The sequence below is a fragment of the Sapajus apella genome, unplaced genomic scaffold (assembly GCF_009761245.1).
Source record: "Sapajus apella isolate SASKATOON/1434 unplaced genomic scaffold, GSC_monkey_1.0 scaffold39, whole genome shotgun sequence".
NCBI classification, from domain to species: domain Eukaryota; kingdom Metazoa; phylum Chordata; class Mammalia; order Primates; family Cebidae; genus Sapajus; species Sapajus apella.
Window position 1 is genome coordinate 13210628 of NW_022436979.1, and position 24069 is coordinate 13234696.

The window sequence follows — 24069 nt, forward strand, 5'->3', positions numbered from 1 at the left end:
CCCAGTCTATTATCAATGGGCATTTAGGTTGGTTCCAAGTCTTTGCTGTTGGAAACAGTGCCACAATGAACATATGTGTGCATGTGTCTTTATAATAGAATGTTTTATAATCCTTTGGGTATACGCCCAGTAATGGGACTGCTGCGTCAAATGGTATTTTTGGTTCTAGATTCTAGAGGAATTGTCACACTATCTTCCATAATAGTTGAACTAATTTACACTCCCACCAACAGTGTAAAAGTTTTCCTATTTCTCCATATCCTCTCCAGTATCTGTTGTCTCCTGATTTTTTAATGACCGCCATTCTAACTGGTGTGAGGTGGTATCTCGATGTGGTTTTGATTTGCATTTCCTTAGAGAGAGTTTTAAAGGAAGTTAATGTTTGAACTGGGGCTTGAAACAAGAATTTAATTAGAAAGAAAAAAGCATCCAATTCACGGTACAAAAATTAGCAGAAACTAAGAACTGTACTTGTGAAGACAGGCAGAGTCATCTGAGGCAGCTCTTTCTATGAGTTTTTGAAAAATTATTGTTATGGTCATCTTATTTTGAGAAAGCGGAAAGGAAGAGCAGATGGCCTCGGGTTGGGGAATTTCTTACAACATATTGTTATAATTAACTTAGTTTGGCTAAAACTAAGATTAGAGATTAGGGAGCATATGCTTAGGTAGTAGACATCTTTGGTTTATGATGTTCTATGCATCAGAGACAATTTGTAAAAAGGGGGGAATGCTAAAATTTTGAATATGATTAAGCTTTGTCAGCCTAAGTGTGTTAGCTCTTAACTGATAATGGTTAAGCACTAATTTTCTCCAAATTGTCTTCAGTTGTCATTGCGGAGAGGACCCCAGTAGCCAGTCAGTCCCTCCAAGCTGGCAGAGCTTCGGTTTATTCACTTGCTCCTTTCTCTTCTTTAGACTCAGAGTCACATCTTTATTAGTGTAAGCCAGTCATTTAGGTCTCATGTCCTTTAACAGTCCTTTATTTGAGAATCAGAATTTATTGCAGTTTTGGCCAAGAAACAAAAGAAGTAAACTGGTACAACCCACTTTTTACCAGGAGAGAGAAAAGCCAACTAATGACTAATGGAGAAAATAGTAAGAAAAGAAAACTGGGCCACTTGGTGACATCAGTTCTTTCAACTACAACACCTTGAGGATTAACTAAGCGAGCTAAAAAAGTATTCCTTATTTTATAAGGTAGTTCCATTAGAGTTTTCTATGTCTTGCAGCACAAAGCATTACCACTGACATGACCTGAGTCAGACTAACTCCAATAAGACGGAATGACAGCATTAGAACTGACTGTCATTTATGATGTATTTTAATCAGTATGCTTGCAATAGGATCCCAAACGTAAAATGACTAGTAAGGTATAATAGTAAATTAAGGAGAAAAGTAAATATTTATACTAAGAAGGGAAGTTCAGAAAGGTAATTAAGGTTTTTCTATAATGGAATATTAGCCTTGTGTTTTGGGAAGACAGTCCTAACAGAATTTTTGTAGAACAATGCAAAAATTGGAAAAACCCAAGACATATCAGAAATGTCAGATTGATAATAACCACAGATTCTTTTTGACCACAGGGAACACAGGTAGACTAAAGATGGCTGCACGTATTTGGGAACGTGCCATTGAAAAAATGGAACCTTAGCCCCCTTCCCTTGAATCTGAGCTAGGCTGTGACTACTTTTGACCAATAAATAATGGCAAATGCCATGACATCATGTGATTCTGAGCCTTGCCTTTAAGAGAACTGGCAGCTTCCTTCTTGCTCTCTTGGAGTCTTTTGCGTTGCCATATCAGAAGTCCACTCTCCCAATGAGACCACAAAGAGAGGCTTTGAATTGACCTTAGGAAAGAGAGTGGCCCAGATGAGCCCATTCTCTCAGGTGTCCATGCCAAATTTTAGGCATATCGGTGACATAAACTTAGCTACTCCAGACAAACTTAATAACCAGGTCATTACCACCTCGTAATCCCAGAGGAGGCCACATAGAGCAGAAGAACTCAAATTCTTGATCCACTAGTGATGAGATAAAAGAATTGTTTTTTGAAGCCCCTTTTTGTTGTTGTTGTTGTTGTTGTTGTTGTTGCTTTGATAGTATATCAATAAATAACTGACACCAGGCACAGTGGCTGACACCTGTAATCTCAGCACTTTGGGAGGACAAGGCAGGCAGGTCACCAGAGGTCAGGAGTTCAAGACCAGCCTGGCCAACATGGTAAAACCCCATATTTTGTAAAAATACAAAAATTAGTGGGGCATAGTGGTGCATACCTGTAGTCCCAGCTACTCGGGATGCTGAGGCCGAAGAATCGTTCGAACCCAAGAGGCGGAGGTTGCATTGAGCCAAGATTGTGCCACCACACTTCAGCCTGGGCAACAGAGAGAGACTCCTCCTCAAAATAAATAAATTAATTAATAAATAAATAACTGAAATAACTGTATAGAAAATAAATATAGTTAGGAATTCTTAGGTTATTATGGATACTTAAACCCAGTTTGCCAACGGATTGAGGACATTAAGAATAAAAAAGGCAAGATAACTCAACCAATGGTAAAAATATAGTATCGGTAGAGTTTTGTGATACATGAAATTTTGATAGTCCAGTGAAGGAGAGGGACACTTTATGCTATCCTAGAAGGCAGAAAATATTCTGTCAGTTGTCTTAACCAGTCTCTGGAACTGAGTAGAAAGGACACATTTCTACTCAGGGAAGAGATGTACAATAAGTTTCACATTTTCTAAGTTTGAGAATTCAGTCAGGTATCCATAGAAATTTTAGAGTTCAGAAGATAAAGAAAATGAGGCTGGGCATGGTGGGTCATGCCTGTAATCCTAACACTTTAGGAGGCCAAGACGGGTGGATTGCTTGAGACCAGCCTCACCAACAGGGCAAAATCTGTTTCTACTAAAAACACAAAAAATTAGCCAGGTGTGGTGGCATGCACCTGTATTTCCAAGCACTTGGAAAGCTGAAGCATGAGAATCCCTTAAACCCTGGAGGTGGAGGTTGCAGTGAGCCAAGATTGAGTCACTGCACTCCAGGCTTGGTGACAGAATGAAACCCTGCCTCGAAAGAAAGAAAGAAAGAAAAAGAAAAAAGAAGGAAAGAAAGAGAAGAAAGCAAGAAAGAAAGAAAGAAAAGGGAGGGAAGGAGGGATATCAGAGATAATGTTTAGAAGTTATACACAACGCAAATTTCAATGCATAGAAATTTTTTAATCCATGTAAAAATAGTTGATAAAAATGCTGCCGTAGTTCATTCATATAGAACTATAATATTTTATACTATTTCTCTGGACTTTTTCAAAATTAACAAAGAAAAACTCAGTCTTTTATGCCTGCCTATACTAAAAAATAGCATTCTTATTTGCTCTGTTAGACATTAGCTACAAACAATGAAGAATTTTGTTAGTTTCCATTATATTTTTAAATCTACAGAAAAATTATATACTTTAAAAAATCAACTATTTAACCTGAAATATTTCTCAGTTGAAATACACATTTTTTAAAAACCTATAATTTTATTTAACTGCTGTTTAAACTGTAAATAAAGGTGTGGCAAATCTACAATTATGCATTTCATTTTATTCTGTTTTTTATGAACATGAGGCATTTCTTTATTTAAATAATTAAAATTTTCCAATATTAAAGAACTTCAAAACATAAGTTAGATTTAAAATTGACTGAGACACAGCTTGCTTAAGAATATTTGAATTATTTTTCCAAGAATAGTTTTAGACAAAGTTTGATTCTATGATAAATGCTCTTTCCATTTAAATAAATCATACTACTGAAGGTAAAGGAGTTTGTTAGTTAAGTAAATTACCACTTCAGGGTGTCCTTGAAGCCTCAGCAATTTTATGGCCATATCTATAGCCTAGAGAATGTAAGATTTGAAAAATATTTTTGATGATTATGGGCAAGTCAGTGTGAATGGTGACTCCAACAAGCAGGACTGTAGGTCTGGGGGGAAATAATAGTCACCAGTTCCACCTTCCCGAACACTAACAAATTATTATTCCTGGCAAGAATGCCTATATCATATTTTGTAGAAATACAAATGAATTTAGAGCCTATTCCACCAGCCTAAATTTAAGAATTACTTGTTTTGTTCAACTGCCTCATGAATGCCTCTCATGATACCTAAAACTAAAACAACTTTATCTAGAGATCTTTCTGCATGAAATCCCTGCTTCTCTTTTTCATTTTTTGTGTATACAGAGACACACAAACACAGAATGTAATAAAAAAGTGACGTAACAATTCATAATTGTCATTAAATACAATCAAATAATTAATTTAATATGCAATATACATAGATATATATAAAGACATATATATATATATTTATGTATATGTCCCTCTATATGGATCAGTAAGATACAGATGAATATATATGTAATTATGCACATACTTAGTTTTACATTTGAATTTTTCTGATTCTAATGCAAGAGCAATATACATGTATGTATATTCATTAATTCGCACATACATTCATATGTATATGTTTTCATCAGCTATGAACATATTATAGATAATTCATTAAAAACACAACTTTCCATCATAAAATTGTAGACATTGACATGAAGTAATTGATCTTGAAATAATGTGAGAAATATACTTGTTTTAGTCCTTCTACCACAAAAATTACATGATGAGCAGTTAGATACCTATAAAACTGCAAATAACAGAAATATTTGAATGTATGATTCAAATGTCCAAATTCTTTCTATAGCTTTCAAGCCCATCTCAAAAGCTAGTCCCATTGGCTCTTGGTATGTGAATTTATATCAGAGCGCCTCTCCTCTAAGGAGAATGCCATTTGGTCTTAATGCTTCTAGACCTCACAGTGGTTCCAAATCTCCTGGCTCCAGAATTCTCTATTTTTATGGGAGCACATTGCAAAACTTGAACTTTCAGGTAAGGGTGAGAACGTTTTGGAGATGCTTCAGGGCAACCATGAAAGGAATGTGAGTTATGGAACTGTCAAAGGAGAGTCATAGAATGGACCTGTGCTCTCATTACAGCTTCCTGGGCAGCTGTGGATCCACTGCCATTAGAGGGTGCTATTAGGCCAAAGAGAAAACCAAAAACGTAGTTCAGAAACGACTTCTAGATTTCAAGGGAGTGAAAAGATACTGTCAAGTGGTAGTTTCCAACACATACTGCTCAGCTACTTGAGAATATCACATAGTGTGCCTGGTTTGCCAGGGACAGAGGGCCTTACCAGGACACAGGAGCTTCAATAACAAAACCAGGAAAAGGGCAGACTGGAAGACACTGATTGCCTTACTGTACCATACATGTTTGAGAAGAAATAACAGCTATAAAACGTGCCAGGTCAGGCCAGGACAATCAGGCAAGAGAAAGAAATAGAGGCTATTACAATTAGAAGAGAGGAAGTCAAATTGTCTGTTTGCAGATGGCATGATTGCATATTTAGAAAACCCCATCATCTCAGCCCAAAACCTCCTTACCTGATAAGCAACTTCAGCAAGGTCTCAGGATACAAAATTAATTTGCAAAAATCACAGGCATTCGTATACACCAATAATAGAGAGCCAAATCGCGAGTGAACTGCCATTCACAATTGTTATAAAATACCTAGGAATGCAGCTTACAAGGGATATGAAGGACCTCTTCAAGGAGAACTACAAACCACTGCTCAAGGAAATAAGACAGGACACAAACAAAAGGGAAAATATTCCATGCTCATGGATAGGAAGAATCAATATTATGAAAATGGCCATACTGCCCAAAGTAATTTGTAGATTCAATGCTCTCCCCATCAAGGTACCATTGACTTTCCTCACAGAATTAGAAAAAAATACTTTAAATTTCATATGGAACTAAAAAAGAGCCCATATAGCCAAGACAATCCTAAGCAAAAAGAACAAAGCTGGAGGCAGCACACTACCTGACTTCAAACTATACTACAAGGCTATAGTAACCACAACAGCATGGTACTGGTACCAAAACAGAGATATAGAAAAATAGAACAGAACAGAGGCCTCAAAAGGAATGCCACACATCTACAAGCATCTGATCTTTGGAAACCCTGACAAAAATAAGCAATAGGAATTGATTCCTTATTTAATAAATGGCATTGGGAAAACTGGCTAACCATATGCAGAAAACTGAAACTGTACCCCTTCCTTACACCTTGTACAAAAATTAACTCAAAATGGATTAAAGTCTTAAACATAAGACCTAAACCATAAAAACCCTAAAAGAAAACCTAGGCAATACCATTAAGGACATAAGCATGGGCAAAATCTTCATGACTACAATAAGAAAAGCAATGGCAACAGAAGCCAAAATTGACTAATGGGATCTAACTAAACTAAAGAGCTTCTCCACAACAAAATAAACTATCATCAGAGTGAAAAGGCAACCTATAGAATGGGAGAAAAATTTTGCAATCTTCTGTCTGACAAAGGGCTAATATCCAGAATCTACAAGGAACTTAAACAAATTTACAAGAAAAAACACAAGCAACTTCATCAAAAAGTAGGCAAAGGATATGAACAGACACTTCTCAAAAGAAGACATTTATGCAATCAACAAATATGTGAAAAAAAAACTCAGCATCACTGGTCAGTAAAGAAATGAAAATCAAAACCATAATGATATACCATGTCATGCCAGTTAGAATGGCTGTCATTAAAAAGTTAGAAAACAACAAATGCTGGAGAGGATGTGGAGAAATAGGAACACTTTTACACTGTTGGTGGGAGTGTAAATTAATTCAATCATTGTGGAAGACAGGGTGGCAATTTTTCAAGGATCTAGAACTAGAAATACCATTTGACCCAGCATCCCATTACTGGGCATATACCCAAAGGATTATAAATCATTCTACTATATAGACACGTGCAAACATATGTTTACTGCAGCACTATTCACAATAGTAAAGTCTTGGAACCAACAAAAATGCCCATCGATGATAGGCTGGATAAAGAATATGTGGCACATATAGACCTTGGAATACTATGCTGCCTTAAAAAAGGATGACTTCATGTCCCTTGCAAGGTCATGGATGAAGCTAGAAACCATCATTCTCAACAAACTAACACAGAAACGGAAAACCAAACACTGCCTCTTCTCATTCATAAGTGACAGTTGAACAATGAGAACACATGGACACGGGGTGGGGAATATCACACACTGGGGCCTGTTAGGGGTGGAGAGTTAAGGGAGGGATAGCATTAGGAGAAATACCTGATGTAGATGACGGGTTGATGGGTGCAGCAAACCACCATGGCATGTGTATACCTGTGTAACAAATCTGCACATTCTGCACATGCATCTCAGAACCTAAAGTATTAAAAAACAAAAAACAAAACAAACAAACAAAATAACAGGTAGACCAGGTCAGACAATACATCTACAAGCTGAGCTTCCAAATTTAAGGTGAGCTACCTCAGTTTAAAGGCTCAGATAATCAACACGTCTCTAAACCCAGAGGCTACAAACTGAATTGTGTCTCTGCAAAATTCATATGTTGAAGCCCTAAGCTGCAATGGGATGATATTTGGAGATGAGGCCTTTGTGAGGAAATCAGGTATAGATGTGGTCATGAGAGCAGGGCCCTCATCATGGGACTAGTGCTCTCCTAAGAAGAGAAGGAGACTAAAACTTCCTGGTTTGGCTCTGTGAGGACACAGCAAGCTAGGAAAAGAGCCCTTGCCAGGGACTGGATCTACGGGCACCTTCATCTTGGACTTCTCAGCTTCCAGAACTGTGAGAAAACAAACTTCTGTTCTGTAAGCAATGCCAGATCTATCATACTTTGTTATGGCAGTCCAAGCTGATTAATAAAACAGCAGTGCTATAGAGACAGGTGTTTCAGTGTTTCTGGGTGCCAGAGTTAAGGTAAAATGACAGACATTTGACAAGAAATGAGGTTTCAAAAGCCTGATCCATAAGTAGAAAAGGAATAAAAATAAATCGTACTTGTATCTTTCGGAAAGAAAAGGGACTTATGTCAAAGCCAACTTATTAGCGAAACACACTAAAGAAACAAGGAATAGTCAGAGGTATCAAGACTTCCCCACTGCAAGAAACTGGAATCCAAGAATTGAATCTGGTGTACAGCGCTTGAAGACATCAGACTGGCTGTACTGAATATGGTTAGGAGGCCAGCTGCAGACATGCCAAGATAGAATCTGCAGCATGCTTTGGAGATATTGATTTTTCACATGCATGTGAATAAAACTGTGAACAGGGAGAGAGTTGCCAGGAACACTAGTGGTCTTCACACCGGAAGTGGAAGAAGACCTACTAAGGGAGCAAAAGTCACTGGCTCACTGTAAATCAGCAAATCTTCTGGGGAGATCTGTGAAGTGTCGGAGAATCTTTAGGATTCAGGGTGACAAGAAATGCAGGGAACATGCTATGGAATATAATTTAGAGGAATGCACTGATGAGAAGACTAGACAGAATTCATCCCATGTTTACCATGTAGTGAGTGGACCTTTCAGACTTTGGCATCTAAGAATTCTACAGTCTAAAACACCTAGTAATCCTGATAAAATATAAGAATCATGCTTTGTATTGCTACCTAACCTTCAAGAAATAAAGTACCATCATAGAAACCAAAATTAAAAAGTAGCATGATTCCAGAGTAATGAATTAAAGCCCAAGCTTGTCTCTAGTGCAATTTGCCAGAACTGAGTACTTAGATTTGTTTCAGCAAAGCTGAGCCTTTCAAATTATCCTCTGTTGAAGGGAGAGCTGGAGAATGGACACACAGGAAGGGGTTTGTGTGTGTGAGCGTGTATGTGTATCTAGCAATACATACTCTGGTGACAAGAGACATCAACCAAACTTGTCTCTTGTAGCCTATGTACTTGGGTAAACTATATTTCCACTGGAAAATTTACACTGCCCTTCCTCATCAAAGTTAAGAGTCGGATTTTTATTGACAATATGACTAAGTAAAATCACAATCATAAAAAATAATGTAAAAGGGATGGCATATAAAGCTTCACAGATTCTTTGCAAAAACAAAAGAAAATCCTCTCAGGTGGAACAAATGTTCAGAGCAGGCCTCCTGCATCTCCCATAAATACATCTTCATGGATCTGAGCTTACTGATCAAGGTATCAAACAGAGGGAGACATAAGCCCACATCACCTAGAGACCTTAGAATCAGTGAAGCACAGAAGGAGACCCCCAAGAATGTTGATTTTAGAATCAGGGTTTTAAAGTGTCTACAGAACTAAAAGTTAAGCACTATCCCAAATATTAGGTAAATGTGAAAAAGCAAAGTAGAGTACTTTTAAAAATAAAAATATGTAAACACTAATATTAAAATCCCAAAAGACTGCTAATTAGAAGTTACTAGTGAGTGTGAAATAGGTATTAAACAGAATTCAGTCAAGTGAGAACAACAGACGCTTAATCTAATAGAGAAATTAGAAAATGCAGATTTAATAGTGAGACATAGTATTATAATAGAAATGCAAACTCCATGAGAATGCAAACTGTATTAGAGAAATGCACTATTATGAGCTATTTAATATACATAATAGATACATGTTTAATCTCTCAGAAGAATCAGAGAGAAACAGCAGCAAAAAAACCCACATTTAATAGCATTTAACATTTTTTCCAGAAATAATTTTAAACCTAAATCTTTAAATTTGGGAACTTTTTTAAGAAAACATTGTTACCAATAAACAGAGACTAGCAGATTGGTCTATTGTATTAAGCCTACAAAATAAAAGCCAAGAAGGATATTATAAAAGCAGCCAGAGAGATAAGAAAAAGCCCTCAACCAAAAAGTGACCACTGGAATAAGAGGAATCTGCAAATCTCAGGAGTTTAAACCAAAGGATAGTGGAGTTATATGTAAATACGATAAATACTTGAAATAATAGCCATTAATCTAGAATATCAAAATTGCTAGTATACCATGCAAGAAAAAAAGGAAAGTAAAAACTGTGACGTTAGCACCTTCTTCTGAAAATGAACTTCTAAACGTTTTATTATAGGAAGACTATACAATATGAATACATCTATATTCATTAAATAAATAGAATTAGGAGGCAAAAGTAAGTTTAAAAATTGGTCCTGACAGACATTCAAGAGGGAAAAGTTGCAATTGGATACAAAATCTGCCAAAGATTAGAGAACAGTGGCACACTCTAAAATTCATGTTATACTAGTTACAACCTTCAAAACAAACCTGCCAGGCACGGTGGTTCAGGCCTGTAATCCCAGCACTTTGATAGGCTGACGCGGGTGGATCACAAGGTCAGGAGGTAGAGACCATCCTGACCAACAAGGTGAAACCCTGTCTCTACAAAAAATACAAAAATTAGCTGGGCATGGAGGCACGTGCCTGTAGTCCCAGCTACTTGGAGGCTAAGGCAGGAGAATTGCTTGATCCAGGGAGCAGAGGTTGCAGTGAGCCAAGATCACACCACTGCACTCCAACCTGGCAACACAACAAGACTCCATCTAAAAAAAAAAAACCTAAAAAACAAACCAAACCAAAAACAGTATGAGAAGGTGAGAAGGTAAATTAATTAGACAGGATAGGCTAGGCCATTTTACATACATAAGTTCATTAGATTCTCAGAACTACCCTATGAGATAAGTACTGTATAATTATTTACTGTGACAGAAATGCAATCCACAGATGTTACTTGCCCTATGCCATGCAAAGCAGAGACAGAACGTTAAGGTAGTTTTACCCAAAGACTGCAATTACTCATGTGAGATGAAAATCGTCTTTCCCCTCCTTTTGAATTGTGTAATCTTGGGCAAGTAATTTAGTCTTCCTGAGCTTTAGTTGCTTCCTCTATAAAGGGAAGTATGTAAACTAACAAAAGGCATTTTCATAATTATTAAGTGTAGGTAGTTTTGAGGATTATATGCAATAAAGGAGGAGGATTAAATCCATAAAAAATCTGTAAGCCAGAAGCTAGTGGAAAAATATTAAATGCCATTTATTAATACATTATTAATGTGTGAACTTCTTATTGTTGTGCTATACTCAATATTGTAAATGTGGGCTGTTTTTAAAAAAAAAAAAAACAGCTCAAATATATTTAGGCTAGAATGTTTATCTACAGTGAATAAAGAGACCCTCTAATAACATGAATCTCCAAGGTTTCCTGGAGGGGCTATAAACTAAGCCCAAGCTGCCTACCACCCAGCAAGTGCTGGGCAATTTGTGATGATCTGAACATACCATAGATCCTATTAACAGTCTCTTTTCAAAATGTCCTATTTTAAGTAACTCCTTCTATATGTGTAAAATTATAATTGTTGTCTTTTACAAGATAGTCTGAGAGAAAAGGGGCAGTTTTACAGATATGGACTGTGAAACTGCCATGATCCTGGGCTTCACTCTTTAATCATTATTCTTCCGATTAGACAAATTTCACACATGACTACAGAAACGATGATGTGAAAGTATGTTTTTTCCTATTTCAAGCATTATAGTGTTTGGGGGAGGAGGTTATGTAATGAAGAAAATAGCAAGTATAAAATAAAATGTAGCATTTCAGAGTCTTAAGCTTCTGTACAAATCACATACTTCATTCGTTTGACTGAAGAATACATGTAAGGTCACGGAACATAACAGGGAGAAAAAGAAGCCTTATTTTTAAAAGTTCCGTTTACGTAAACTGCCTCCACCTAGGAAAAAATGGGATAATATTAAAAACACCTACCTAACAGATAATATTGTACAGATACTTGAAAACAATATTGTTATTTTGTGCATATTTTAAAATTTTGAATGTACTCATATTGTGTTCTTAGTAATTCTGATGACTTTTTCTAAATTATGTCTAACTCCACTGATTCGCTGGAACTGATACCCTGGGCAAATATCCTTGACCGCCTTTTAAATGAAGGATAGGTTCTAGAGAACAGAATCTAAATCATGGCAATATGCAGGATTAGGGCTTTAACAAAATAAATCCACATCAGTACGATCCTGCCTCATCTCATTCATGCTTTGCCTACTGTTCATTATCCCAACTCTGCTGCCATGGTAATTATTTATGCTGTGAATTATTGTCATACTGTTAAATACAGCTTTGAAAATGACAAGACCAATCTTTTTTATTTATCATCAACTAATCAGCCTGCCTAGAATCAACAAAATTAAATTATATTTCTGTTAAGCATTTATTCAAAACATTGCATATTATCACTTAACTTCTTGGAGGAGGGGAGCCAACTGGGAAGCTAAACAATGGGAATGAAACAGAACAATGGGGATTCTCCTGTCTCAAATTCTCTTTACAATATATATGATATAGCCTAAAACTAATCTTTTATGATTCTATAATAAGAAACAAGAAATAAATTTCTATTCTTCATCCCTATACCTACCTTTCCCTTAGATCTCCCTCTCCATCTCAGTTTCTCTTTCATTGCACAAGGAGTTCTTTCTTCAAATCGATCCCACCTCTGACGACTTCATCTGCACTGGTAATGTCCTGGAGCAAAACTTCATTGTGTCTACTCAGATTCTTGCAATAAACCCATAACTCATCCCCTCCTTCTGCTTTGGCCACCAATCCATCTATTCTCAACTTGGTAAGCACAGTGACTGCATGGAAAACCAAACCCTTCTAGCTCAAAATCCTCCAATGGTTTTCTAGTTCTAGAGTGAAGCTAAAATCAGCCTAAACGTTCACCAGGCCTTACAGGACCTGGTGCCTGCCCTCAAAAACCTCTCTGGACCCATTTCGTACAATTCACTCTTGTTTGCTCTGCCCCAGCTATACGAGTCCTCTTTCTGTCCCTCAGAAAATGCACTTGCTGATGCATAGAAGAGAACACTGTTAGCAGGAGTGTAAATTAGTACAACCCCTGTGGAAAATAGTATGGAGATTTCTCATAGAACTAAAAATAGATTGATTTTTTAAACCATATGATTGAGCAATCCCACTACTGTGTATCTACCCAAAGGAAAATAAATCATTATAGCCAAAAGATAGCTTCGTTGGTATGTTTATTGCAGCACTATTCACAATAGCAAATATATGGAATCAACTGTGTCCATCAATGGAAGATTGTATAAAGAAACTACGACACACATATATATATATACACATATATACATACATATATACATATACATATAGGGGTGTGTGTGTGTGTGTATATATATATATATATATAAATAAAGAGTACTGATCACCATAAAGAAAAATGAAATCTTGTCTTTTGCAACAACATGGACGGGATTGTCTTAAGGGAATTGTCTTAAGGGAAACAACTCAAACACAGAAAGACAACTACACTCACCCCTAAGTGGAAACTAAATAGTGTGTAAATAAAACATGGAAGCAGAGTATAGCATGACGGACAATGGAGACTCAGAGGAGTGGGGAGGGGCGAGGAGGTGGATGATGGCTGGTTGTTTGCTGGATACAGTGTGCATTGCTCTAGTGATGGATGAACTGAAGACCCCAACTTCACCATAATGCAATATATCAATGTAACAAAATTACACTTGTACTCCATGAATATATAGAAAAAAATACTAATGCCCTTTCTTTTACTTCACTGGGTATTCTTCCTTTTTCAAGATACCAATGTGGCTTTCTATCCTCCTTTACTTCCTTACATGTATTATTTCTTCCTTTGAAGTCTTCTTCACTGCATTCCTACAGATTTTCATACACACACACACACACTCCTCACACTGCCTCTCTCTAACCTCTGTATGCTTGATTTTTCTCATTGCACTTATCATCACTGGACATATTATAATTGTACTTCCGGATTTTTCATTAAGGTCTGTTCTCCCTATTGCTCACAACTAAATGTAAGCCACATAATATCTGGGATTCTTGTCTGTTTAATTCACTGATGGACGTCCAGTACCTGAAATATTGCCTGACATATGTTAACGATTTATTATATGTTGAATGAATGCATGAGTGTAAATGCATGACTGAAACACTGATAACCTTTCACAGCAACACTCAAATCAGTGATCTGTGTCACATTCCTTCAGGAAACATACAAACATATTTACATCTGGACCCATGCTCTCCTCTTATATCCTGTTACAACTTTTCTCCATTTGAAAGCCAATTCCTCTACACTTGCTATGCCCACAGTGAGTATTTGCTTACCTAAAAAGGAACTTTAATCTTTTGATTTCTGAGTATTTTCTCATTTATTAAACTTCATTTAGTTTTGTTCTCCCCCTTACCCAGCTGGGTTTACCTTACTCTATTTTACTATACCTTCTTTCAGTAACCTGACTCCCTGCCTCACTCTTTTTATTGTATCCGTACAGCAAAACAGAAACCTAGATGAATCAATTCTACCAGAAGCTTCCTCCATGCTTGAATCTGGGCTGTACTAGATAATTCAAATGCTCAATCTCATTGGCAATCCTACTACATGACTCAGGTCAACTGTGATCAACTCTGCACTCAACATTTCTATTTGCGTGTCTTACAACACAAACATATAAATGATAGCACAGCAAACATTCAGGGAAAACTTAAGATATTTCAAATGAAGGCCAGTAACGGATTTGAAATTAATTAAAAGCAACAATTGAACAGAGTCCAAATCCACCTCAGAGACAGCTAGGACAATCAAAATTTAAGGTGTTCCCTGCATGGTTTCTTTCGTACTTCTGTGACACCTTAATTAGCCGTGGAAAATTTCATGACTGACATTCTTTAACTACTAAAGAGAAAGTGATTAAAAAGAAAATCAAACAAATACACTTGTGAAATAGGCTTTACTGCAATATTGATCAATATAAAACTAGTTTATTATCATTAAATCAAAAAATTTGAAGAATGCATGTTTATTCAACTCCTAGGAAGTAACATATTTTAAATATTTCTCCAGCTGAAGCTGATTTTTTTCTTTTCTGGCAGATCTTCTGTTTAATAACTCACCAATCTTCCTTGGTGCTGGATCTTAGAGACTTAACCCTCGAACAGAGGCAATCTCATATAAATTAAAGGCCAAGCGCACACTGCACTCCAATTGTGTGTCACATCCCTCAGGCACCTACGGGTTTATTTCTCAAACCCACTGCCCATTTTGTTTTTATTTTCACAACCCATAAGATAAAACGTCTCTAATAAATACAATCAGAAGACTATAATAAATAAAATGCATCATTACTATTTGGCAAATGGAAATTTAAAGATAAAATACATAGAAATCAAAAACAAATAAAAATACAAATTTAGAGTTGCATAAAATATTGGTAATTATATAACAAAATCTGATTAATACAACTGGATTAACTCCAAACATCAATTAATAAAGTAAGTAATAGAATAAGCATCTGTTGGTTTGCTCCAAACTTAGTTGAATCAGAGTTTTATAAATAGTACTAAAATATCTTAGGCTTCTGGAGCTTCACCTACCAGATTAACAGCTTGATCAAATCAATAGAATAATTTGGGAGTGAGATCTAACTAGTCTCACATTGCACTTGAATTTTTAGAATTATGTTTACAAAAACTTCTTTTTTTTTTTTTTTTTTTTTTTTTAATTGGGCTTTGGAGTCATACCTGAGATGTAAGTAGCAGGTTTTAAATTCTAGCTATGACTCTGTGCAGATCACTTAACTTCTGAGTGTCAGGATGTTTGGAAGGACAAGATAAGAAAGTGTTTTAATACAGGGTTCGGTATTTAGTAAGCCTTCGATAAATGATATTACATATATATAATAAGAACTAAGCATTGAAAAGACTAGGAAAAATGCATCAGATGTTCTGCAGGTTATAGAATTATACTTTTTTTTTTTAGAGAGAGAAAGAAAGAAAAAGTATAAAAAAAAAAGAAAAAGAAAAAAAAGAATAAAGGAAAGGAAGAAAGAGGAAGAGGAAGAAGGAGAGAGAACAGGCGTGTTGCTTTACTGCCCGGGCTAAAATGCAGTCTAAAAATGGGTATGCCTGTAATTGTGTTTAATAATAGAGGCATAAAAAAAAATGAGGAAGAAAATAATTAACAAGCAGCCAACTAATATTTCATTTAAACCTGTAAATACATGTGATGTAGTACTGATAAGAGTGTATATTTTGTGTATTTAAAGTGGAGAGTTCTATGAATGTTAATTAAGTCTACTTGTTCCGGATCTGAGTTCAAGTCCTGAATATCGATGTTAACTTTCTTAACTTCTTAAGATATATAACAGAATGCTATTTTCATTTATTTGGGCTGCCATAATAAGCTACTGTAGTCTGGGTGGCTTAAAATCAACAGGAATTTAATTCTCACAGTTTGGAGGGTTAGACAGTCCAAGAGCACGGTGCCAGCAAATTTTGTGTCTAGCGTGTGCCTACTTGCTGGCTTGTAGTTAGCCTTCCTTTGGCAATAACCTCGCGTAACAGAAGGGGGTGAAGGATTTTTCTAGAGTCTCTTCCATAAGGACACTAGTCCCATTCATGAGGGCTCCATTCTCATGAGCTAATCGTCTCTCAGAAGTCTCACTTCCTAATAATATCACCTTGGGGAGTAAGACTTCAATATATGAATTTGGGAGGACATAAATATTCAGTCCACTGCAAATACATTTTTTTGGCAATTGTGTATTTTTTTAATGAGGTGAAATTCATCCAAATAAAGAGAAAATTGCTGTTTTTCTCACTAAAAATATAGAAAAGCATTATTCCTTATTCAATTGAAAGAACATTGACTTTATTATACACAAACAGCAAAAAAGTTTCACCTTTACATTTAAACATACCGGTATAAAAATAACAGAAAACATAATGTTTTGCTCTTTGTATTGGTAATCCTATGGAATTTGCTCATATATGTGTATTTTTATTATACATAGTGATTTCTCCTTACTCCTCCACTAGTCTATTATTAATAAAAGACAAGTTTGTTATATATCTAGTAGATTTTTGTCTCTGATATGATCAAGATAAGAAAATATTTTGGTGCCCAGTGCAGTGGTGCAGGCCTGTAATTTCAGCACTTTGGGAGGCTGAAGTAGTCAGATTGCTTGAGTCCTGGAATTAGAGACCAGCCTGGCCAACATGGTGACATGGTAAAGCCCTGTCTCTACAAAAAATACAAAAATTAGCCCAGTGCATTGGTACATGCCTGTAGTCCCTACTACCTGGGAGGCTGAGATGGGAGGATCTCTTGAGCCTGAAAGGTGGAGGTTGCAGTGTAAGCCAAGATCACGCCACTGCCCTCTAGCCTGGGCAATAGAGCCAGACCTTGTCTCAAAAAAAGAAAGAAAGAAATTCTTCTTAGGTTTAATTTCAAAAGAGCTACTTTTAGAAAAGTTTTATTTGCATTTAGCTACTTTAAGATATATTGTGGCTTTTCCACCTATAAAATATTCCCGTTAAGTTTGAGTCTATATGTCCTTCTATAGAAGTACATCATTCATATTAAATGTAATTCTTTTTAGTGCCTTAGTGTCTTTAAGTGACAGATCTGTCAGAAGCTCAAACCCAAACACAGACTTAAAATAAAATAGACTTTACTGCCGTATGCCTGTTCTGTAAGTTTCCTCATGTTTCTTGGCAATAATCATAATATAATGACTATGCGTAATATAATGTTTATGCGTAATATAATGAATTCCTGCTCTCTCTGTTTAAGAAGTAAAAACATATTTCTTGCAGAGTGGTCTCATGCTAAGCATGAAAACTGACTACAGAAAAGTACTTAAAACCATTAAGCCTGAGAGAGTCCTGATGTGGTCAGCTGGGCCACCTGCCAGCCAGGCCTTTCATGCTGTAATCAGAAGGCTTGAACTCCAGCCACCTGATCACACCACGGGAGAGACTGTGCTCCTGAACCACAGGAATGGCAGGACAGCAGATTGGGCCACTGATTTATCTTGTACACCTGCAACCAAGAGTCCTGATCGCTCCAGGAAATGGTAGCAAAATTGGGCTGAAGTCAAGTATTTGCCACAGCATAATGTGGTTGAATCCCAGGTCCTGACAATCTCAGGGGCAGGCCTGGGTCTCTTCCTATCTCATAGCTCAGGAAGTCCTTCCTCTTTCTCCCAGAGCCTAATGCCTAACCCTGATGGGTCCCTGTGCCCTGAGTCAGAAGAAAATATGTAACAGGAGATCCAAATGCTTACTTTTTCTCCAGCCTCCCTGAGGTTTCCTTAGTAAATCTGGTGCCCGTAATTCTAATGTGTGTGTTGTCAAACAACTTATATTTTGAGTTATTAAGTAACAAGACAATAAGAAGCCTTATTCTAGCTTCAGAGGAGAAGTTTATGCATCACTCAGAGATCCTGAGCTCTAAGGTGAGTGTAGTGACTGGATAAGACTTGGGCTGTATCTCTGAAGAAGGCAGAAAATGTGTTCCATGTGTGGGAAGAATAATTTATGTTAAGCAGGGTAGTAGTGGGGAGGTCACTTCCCATACAGGAGCTGTCCATCCATGCCCCCTTGTAGTTAGATGTGTTCATAGCTCTGGTCCTCTCAAAGGAATGCGAGCAAAAAGAATGTGTGCTGTTCCAAAGCAAAGGGTTTAAGATGCAAGAATGGAGAGCCTGTTCATGGTTTTTTTGTGTGTTTGTTTGTTTTCCTGCTTTCCCACTTGGAAACATTCAATACGGAAGCCCTAAGAAATTCTGGATTTATATAAATGATGGATTTATATAAACGACTATATAAACTATGAAAGATTCCATGGAAAAGAGCTGTCTCCTGTCATGAAAAATCTCTTAGAACTGTTACATAAGACACGATGTCTATTGTCCTATGTCTTCACATACTTGAGTCTATTTGTTGTTACAGCCTGGATTCAAGTCTAATGGAAAGAAGTCTGCTTGTTATTTTGTTTAATTATTTTGAGACAGGTTCTCACTCTGTCACCCAGGCTGAGTGCAGTGGCACAGTCACAGCTCACTGTAGCCTCGAACTTCTGGCTCAAGCAATCCTCCCACCTCAGCCTTCTGAGCAGCTGAGACTACAGGCACACCATGATGCCCAGCTAATTTTTTATTTTTTTGTAGAGGGTAGGGGGCACGTTGTGTTGCCTGGCTGGTCTCAGACTCCTAGACTGGAGCAATACTTCCTCCTCAGCCTCCAAAAGTGCTGGGATAATAGGTGCGATCCAATATCCCTGGCTTATTTCTTTTATTTAATAGACAGACTTTATACAATTTATTAGTATTCATTGGAAGACTAACTGATCCAAAGTTATAAATATCACAAGAGTCGTTCTAGTTGGGTAAAATGAGGAAGCACATGGCATACCCCAATAATATAGATAATAGCAAAAATGAAGAGAGGATTAGTATTACTGCAAAGAGGAGAGTAATTCCAGAAAGGTAGTCCCTATTCACCGATATTCTGATTTTCCAAAACATTAGTTAGTTACAATGTCTAATGATGAGATAATCTAACTAATTTCAATATTAGGTGTACTTTAATATGTGTGCCATTATAAGGCACCAGCTCATTAGTTCTCACTAATATGTTAGACTTTAAAGTCTTCAATTATACTGCAGTCTAAGATAGCTAATATGTTTATTACTCTCTCTCTCTTGCTTTTTTTTCTCTCTCTCCCCCCCACCTTCCCTCCCTTCTCTCCCTCTCTTTCTCTTTTGTAATAAATACTTCCCCTGATTGGGCATTCAGTTAAGTATGTGAGTCACATTTGCAACAATTAAGACATCCACCAGCTTGGAGCTCTCATCCATTTAAATTGTCTGATCTTCTCCCAGGAATCTTTTTTCTATGTGGTTCCTCCAGCAGCCTTTGGGCTAGATCATTAACTGTCATCACCACTGGGCCTCTAGCTCTGCATCCTCTCCAAGCTGTTGTCCTTTTGTCCCCTTTATGGGAGTCCCCCTGCAGCCCCTTGTGGCAGCCTGAGAGAGGACCTGTGATATTGCTAACGTCTTCCAGAATTTCATTCTTCCCTGCAGTCACGGATGTCTACTGCTGCCAGGGACAGCTGTGCAGCCAATCATGTCCAGGGCTCTCACCTTCACTAAACAGCATAAAAATGTCTAATAATTCTCTGGGTCCACACTTGTGGGTGTTCTCAAAATAGAGATTATAAACTGACCTTGCATCACAGTGCTTTATTTTATTTTTTCCAAAAACACTCCCTTCTGTTATCTAAAATGGATGAGGAAAGGTGGGAAGAAAGGAGAGAAATTGGATCAAAAGATACTTGGAGGTAATTTCCCATTGTGCACATGACCACCGATGAGCAGCCAAGACGTATGTTCAGACTGTCTTGTTCTCACATACATTTTCATGTGCAATAATTTAGTTTCACATTTCTTATTTTTCTTACTCCCACGTTGAACCCTTTTGAAGAATCCTTAGTATGTCAGATTAAAATTTGCATATTTGATTACCAGGTATCACATAGCAAGATATCACAATGTCAGCTATCAAGTTCTCTGCTTCAGCACTGAAGGCAGGATACAGAGAAAGCCACAGAAATCTGTGTGCCACAGATAGGATAACCGTTTCCCTCAGATCCAGTCAGCTTTCAGCAAATTGGAGAATCACAGACCCAAAGACTCCTCCAAGGACTGAGGGATTTCGTCTCAGACAGTTTTCACGTTACCATTTACAGGGGTGCAAATAGAGCCAAGTAGATCTGCATGAGTTTCAAAATACAACCTCTTCTCCCTGACAGCCCACGCTTAGCGCTTAGGCATCACTCTATGCCTAAGACCTGCAGAACTGAAGGTATTACATCCTTGGTCCCATTTTAAATCCATTCACTGCAGAGATCCCAGGACTAATGACTATCCTTCAATTCTGGGATTCCATCAATGCCTGATGCTTTTTTTTTTTTTCCCCTTTTCTCACATCTTTTCTCAAGTTCTCAGAAACCTATAGTCAATCATCAGCAAAATGTCCTATATTTCTACCCTTCTGTAACTTTTCTTCACTTTCCTTTTCTTGAAGCCTAATTCCCTAAGGACCACTTCCCTGCACTGCTGGAAGTAGGATCTGTCTTCTTTCCCATGCCCTCATAACTGGGCATAGAGGTAGAATTTTGATATTCAAGTTCTTTATCATTTTCTGGGATCATCACATTCATGCCAACAGATTATATTATGTACTGTGTCTCCGTGCTGCACTCTTCTACAAAACCACTGTCACTCCTACTCATTTCTTGAAGGTTTTAACTCCTGGATCAGTATCACTATATTCATAGTTCATGTTATAATTTATGATAATTTATGTACTCATTTAATGTATTTTTCCAAAATCCTGGGTTCACAGTTTTTGCCCTTATGTCTACTAATGACCTCGTTCTCCGTCCTGTTCGTCTCTCACTCTGGGACCCTGTGTCTCGTCATTGTTAATCATTCCAACCCCTCTTATTATATCAACTTCAAGCATCCCAATTTTCTACCACTACCACTTATCTTGTTAGTTCATTCCCTGTAATACACTGAATCCAACTATTCTTCAACCTCCAAAATAGCTATGTGCATCTTACTGCCATTTTCTGTGCATTATCATTCTCTGATCATTCTCTTAATCTTACTCCTGATCTAAAGGCTTGGATTTTATGGCACATCATTATTTTCATGTCTTGTGCTATTCTTTATTTTTGTTACCTCTCTGTTTCTCTTTCATTTCATACACTCCTAGCACAATTCCAATGCTGATTAAATTCAATTCTCCACCTACTCTGGGCTTGTCACCATGAACCTATATGAACCATATCACATCATTTTCTTTTCTGACAGACGTCAGTATAAACCCAGGACCACAAACCTCCCAGGGAAGTTATTCCACAGTTTGATAGACAATTTAGCCTTTTCTTTTATATATACTCTCTCTCTCCTCAAATTTCAAATGCCACATACCATCTTCCCTCCCAATTGATCTATTTTATGTATAAAATGAAAGCAATCTGAAAGAACTTGTAAAAGCTACTTTATGGTTTTTTCTCCGCTGTTAATGTTATGTGTTGACTTGACTGGGGACACAGAGTGCTCAGACATTTGGCCAAACTTTCTGTGTTTCTGTGAGATTGTTTCTGAATGAGATTAACACTTTAATGGTAAACTGAGTAAAGCATATTGCCCTCCTTTTTGTGGATGGGCCTTATTCAGTCAATTAAAGGCCTGAAGAGAATAGACAGGCTGAGTAAGCAGAAACTCCTTGCATTTGACCATTGGTGCTGGGACATCAGTCTTTTCTTGACTTCAGACTTGAAATTTAAAAATTGGCTTTTTCTGAGTCTTGAGCCTGTGGGCTTTCAGACTAGCCCTTCCACCTTTGGTTCTCCTGGGTCGCCAGCTTACTAACTCTGGATCTTGGTACTTCTCAGTTTCTGTATTTTCATGAGTAAATTTTTTTATCATAAATGTTTTACATAGGGCTTCATGAAAGATGATACCATTGTCTTACTTACCAATCACTCAAAACTTCTCATTCCAAAGTTTAGTGTAGTGTTGGTGAGGATCTTCTATTGAATTATTCATAAAGATTGATAACCCTGCTGAAAATTAATGTACCCTGGCATTGCAAAGGAATGCAGTCCCTGCAAAACCAAGGCAGGGATGGAAGAGGGGAAATAAAGACCCCAGGCCTCTCTCCTTACAGTCTCATCTCCAGAATCTTCCATTACCCAAGTCCAACCAGAAGCCTGAGGGCAGGAACACATGAAGTCCCTAGAGTCAGCCTCCCAGGACACAAAGCCAGGCAGATACGCCAAGAGTGAAACAGGAGCACAAGCAAAACCAAGCAAGCTCACACATCCTAAATATACATATTTGATATACTCATAAAAAAGTGCAAATGTTCATTACTATTCGATGAAAATGCCATCTGAGGCTTTCTCTTAATTTATTGTTCACCATGACAAAGCACTTTCGTTTCTATAAGAAGTAAACTGGTAAGTATTAAATGTACCTATTTTGTTGTTTATTATTACTTCAATCTTGAAAGTTAAATTTTTATTACATTCTTATAGATAAAATATCTAATTTTCATAAATGAGCACAGTTTACAGATTGATCATCTGTGCGTAAATCTTTCACTTCTTTAAATAGTTACAATAAAGTAATTAATTCAATATTATGTTGACATTCATCAGATACAATCCTGATTTTTATATACATATATATACACACACACACATTTTTATATATATGTATATAAAGATTTAAAATAAGTTCCTCAAAACTATATATGTAAGAACCATATTTTACCTAATACGGTTGAAAATACAATTGTCTTGATGATCATAATATAACTTTTTCAAGATTTGTGGGGAAAGAACTTAAATATTAAAAACCTACGTATAAAAATAGAAAATCTCTTAAAATGCATACTTTAATTTTTTTATTTTACTTTTTAAATCAAAATATAAAAATAAGTGTATTTAAAATTTATTTCTGTATATTTGAAAATCAGGTGTATTTATCTTAAAAATGACTACCATGTAATTTGTAATTTGTAAGATAAATTGTTTTGGCTCCCAAATGTTTTGAAAATATGTTGCTAATTTAAGTAACATGGGTTAAAACCTATTAAATAATATAGAAACATTTCACACTTCTTATAAAACATGATTTTAAACATACAATTGTGGAATTCCCTCTCATTTTGATTACCTAGAGGATACTATTATGATATTGTGGATGCTAGCATAAAGCTATATTCTTTCTCCTAGTTAGAGGTCTAGGACCAATATAATACTTTAAAAAAACTGTTGTAAAACAAGAATAATGATGTAGCAATATTATTGGCAGTGCTACGTTAGCAATCTCTTTTGAGCACTTGGGAATCTATTTCCAGGGGACTCTAGCAACATCTTCCATGTGTATAATTGCACAAGCTCAGATAACTTTTAAAATAATCTAATAAAGCAGTCAACATTTTAGATTTTTTGAAGAAATAGAAGACATATTTTTGTGTTTTTGTCATAATTATGTTGTTATTGTTTAAACACTCCTTACAGAGAATATAGACTACTGTCTTGAAACTATTATAAGTCAATAGTCATATTGGTTTTTCCAACTTCTCCATTTTATTTAGGCCTAACCATTTTACTTTTCCATCCTGAGCACTTTATTTTGTTACTGTAAATTAACAAATTATGGTTGTGTATATTTATAAAGTACA